Raw genomic sequence first — 4,267 nt, 5'->3', positions numbered from 1 at the left:
GCTTGACGAATCATTCTATAGAGATGGCATTACTAGACTAGAACACCGCTATGAGAAATGTATCAGCCTTGGAGGACATTATGTTGAGAAATAAAAAAAAAAGATTCTTAAAAACGTTGTTTTTCTTGGTCAGGCCGGAAACTTATCAATCCACCCTCGTAGTCTCCTTCACGCCCTACACATTTTTTCCAGCGGTTTGGAAGCTTGTTAATTCCTTGCTCGTATAAACACTGGTTTAGGGAAAAATATGTTCCTAGACACATCGAACTATCGCTTTCAATCCCCCCGTTTTCAGCGGTCTCTGAACTGCTGGTCTATTTCAGTTCGGCTGAAACACTGGGCTTAGACCTTCTTTAAACCAAAAAGGTTTTTTTAATAAAAAAGGAAGAATTTTTTCACAAAATCCTTGAGTACAGCGCCAGCGAACTTCGACGTGCCAATTTCCGTTCCCAATTTTCTACCCTCTCTGCGTAACTTCTACGCAACGCCCACGCAGAAATCCTCAAGGTAGATTTAATACAACTGTACTTTAATTATAATTGGTTCAACCTAAATGGAATTGGAAGTCCTAAAATATGCACAATATTCACATGAAATTCTTAAATTTTATTGTTGGCCTAATAGAAAATCAAAAGAAATGTGATCGCACAAGTAATAATAAATGTTAAGTGAATATAAAGTGAATCATAGTTTTCAATACGCGCATTTCACAATTTACTGAAAATAATATTGTTTAAGTAAAAGATAAGTGCCTTTGTTAGATACGAATTAAGTGTCAACAAGTCAAAATCGAAAACTTCCGCATAACTAAGACGCGACTACTAGAAGGGCGTAGCATAACAATTAAAGTCAAAAGTGAGGCACACAGTACAACCACAGAACCAATATTGTCCGCGTGAGCTGGACCTCTACCGGTTAAAAATGAAACTATGGTGGTTCAATTCTTCGCTTTTGGATACTATCGTTAAATTTCGCGCTATGCAATATAGTAAATAATTGAACCAACCTAACCAACTCAGGGGCAACCTGTACATAAAAGCAGTTCTAAGTTGATTCCCGCTGCACGAACCAATTAAGACTGTCACTTATTAGCATCAGTGTTCATAACGAGTGCCATGAACTCTTAGATGCATCCGTTGTGCTCGGTCTCTGATTCCTTGCTGTTCGCACGCAATTCGTAATGCTAAAAAATAAAATTTTCATTGCTTATTATGAATAAAGTCATTTTGACTTATATAAATTTTTATTAGAACGATATTAATGAATGTTGATAAAAATAAAAAATTGATTAAGTGCGTACTGTGTAAATAAAAAATATCCTTTGGTACTCACTTGCATTTTTCTTGCATACTTTTCAAGAATTCTTAGTTGTATTTTGATCAAGATTCATTAATATCGGTCTAATAAACATTCATAAAAATTAAAATGACATTATTGATCCTAAAATGAATTTTTAACTAAAATGATGAATGTTCAACCAAACAATTACAATTATAACAAAAAAGGGAAAATTTTGTACCGAAAGGCGAAACTTTGAAATATCATTGCTTTAATTTTTCTTAATTATTTCAAAATATAAAATAATTATATCATAATTATGAAATGATATTGAATGACAAATTTTCATAATATCAGGCATAATTGGAAACTTAAACGGCAATCATCCCTTTGTAATGCATTTAAGACATATCGAGCGATACGAAGCGTGTACGTATACACTTGATGAGTATGTGTAACATTAGTAATTTCCATTCACAAGTACGTACTAGTGGCAGTTATTTTATTTTTTCTTTAGTTCTTATTTGCCGGAAACTTTACACCAAAAAACTACAACAATAATTTAAAGCTTCAGATTCTTCACAGTGTTCACTGATGCGCATGCGCACATATTATTGCTATTATTTTCCTGCTCTATATTATATAATCAAAACTCTCATATATTATTATATAAAAACGATAAAGAATTTATTTTCTATAAACTTTTATTTTGTTATGGATTGCACATTAATATTAATACTTCAATATTACAAAAAATATTTGTTAGAAGTCACTTGCTGCTCATGCCCATATATTCTTTTTACGAATGAAGAGTGTCTTGTTCTTACAGTTTAAAGTACTCGGACTTCACCTTAGAGGTCCGGGATTCGATCCCTGAGCCGGTACCTCTAGAAATTTTTCAATGTATCTTTACTGAGGTTCTGGTGGTTCGAAACCCACCTTAAGCTGTAGGTCCCCCTATCGTGTACTTGACTGCAACCCAGTCCGTCAATGATGGGGTAAAAACCAGGCTTTGTCCAATATGTCTGGGCAGACTGCTCTCATCACATCACTTGATTGCATTATAAAAATGCGTCCGTGACTGATGATATATACCGGGAAAGCCCCGTGCAAAAATGATCAAAGAAAAATCCATTTCTAATCAAAAGTGCCTTCGGCTTTTTCTTTGTTATAGATTAAAAATTAATATTAATACTTTAACATAACAAACAATATTTGTTGGATGTCACTTACTTAGTTTAAAGTACAATATTTGTTTATCAATATATATTGTATAAGACTGAAGAAGTTCATTTTTTTCAGTTAGATAAAATCAATATGATATGATTGTATATAAAATAAATGAAAAATAATAATGATATATCATAATGTATAGTTATTTATAATAAAGAATTTATTTTCTCGGAACTTTTTTAAGTATATTTAATAAATTATTATTAATATTTCAATATATTTGATATGATATCTCACTCTTAGCCGATGAAAAATTGGAAATTTTGGGCACAAGCTAGTCGCAAAATTGGTTTCCTTCTACTTTTACTTCTAGTGGAAAGGTCACCCTCTACTAGATAGCGAAATCCCTCACCATTCGTCAAATGGTGAACGTTATGACACAATTTCTAGTGAAATTATCAAAACTGTCACTCAAAAAGAGTGAAGCATGCATGTACTCTATAATTTGAGTGAACATTTCACTCGCAGAAATTTAGAGTAGTTCGTGACTTTTTTAAGTGTACATTTTTGTGTGTACAACTCTGAATTTTCGAAGCCTACAAGTCTTAAATGTAAACTATTACGTTGTGGTCACATCGGTTTCGCAAAACTGTGTAACCAAATTAGTTTTGTTTAAACTGCCTCTTATCAGATGTAAATGTCTCAGAAGGACAAATTACGCCTTTAATAAAACAGTGGTGCACCAACATACAATTGTTCAGATACCTAAAATAAAAATTTAATCCCGTATTTCCTGTTTCAGAATTAAGTTTACAGTCCAAGCGTTTGCCTGATGCTGGCCCTGATTTTGGCGTTCATCTCTGTGGACCTTCTTCTTCTTCTCCAAGAAGACATTGTCCAGACACGACTCATTCTGTTGCCAATCCTCATTATCCTGCCAGTTCTCAATCACAAGCCGGACCAACTGTTCGTGCCAGGTCGGAGTCTCCTCCTCTCAGGCAAACTTTTCCCGCCGTACTTGGATTCAGATTTGAAGATCTTGAATTTGTTCGACTTATTCCCCACAACCATCCCAATCGGATATTCGAACTCCGAAGGTACGTCTTTCCGCCAGATATACCAATTCGATTGAGAGGAAAAGGTCGTGGCCTAAGTCCTATGCCAACCGGAGAACAAATTGTCCTATCAACGTTCAATGGAGATGTCTGCGCAATATTGGAAAAAACTTCAAACAAACATACGATTCTTCGCGGAATATTTGTACCTATTCCTGGGATGGCAGAACGGGTGAAAATAAACATGAATAGCGGCGAGGTCGAAGAATTGACCACGGAAGAAATCGCGGAATGTCCAGTTGCCGTCCGGGAACTAATCACAAAATACTATACGATTTTACGTGTGTACCCTGTATTTATGCAAAGACTTTTTAAAATCAATTTTCAAGAATAACTTTTTATATTTACAATTACATTTCTCTGCATTTCACAAGTTTAGAAAAAATATTCTATAAAATTACATTAAATATCACATACTTTATATTAATTGGTATTGTGCCATTTGAAATAAGTGTGATTTCAAATTCTGTATGAGAAGTTCACTTGGTAAATTTTTTAATTCTGAAACCATTTACTTTACAATGAGTAATTCTAAAGTCTTTTAGGTACACAATTTTCTATTTTTAAACGTATAATTTCATTCAAAACATTTTTTAATTAAATTTGAATGCATTTAGATGTATTTTTTGTTTTTTGTTTTACTAGATTTTTACTTTATTATTGCTGAATCCTGATTTTGAAAAAATTTTAAAAATATTAAT

Source organism: Belonocnema kinseyi, chromosome 2 (genome assembly GCF_010883055.1).
Source record: "Belonocnema kinseyi isolate 2016_QV_RU_SX_M_011 chromosome 2, B_treatae_v1, whole genome shotgun sequence".
In the NCBI taxonomy this organism is placed as follows: domain Eukaryota; kingdom Metazoa; phylum Arthropoda; class Insecta; order Hymenoptera; family Cynipidae; genus Belonocnema; species Belonocnema kinseyi.
The sequence above is the reverse complement of the archived record's forward strand: the minus strand, read 5'-3'. Positions refer to the sequence as shown.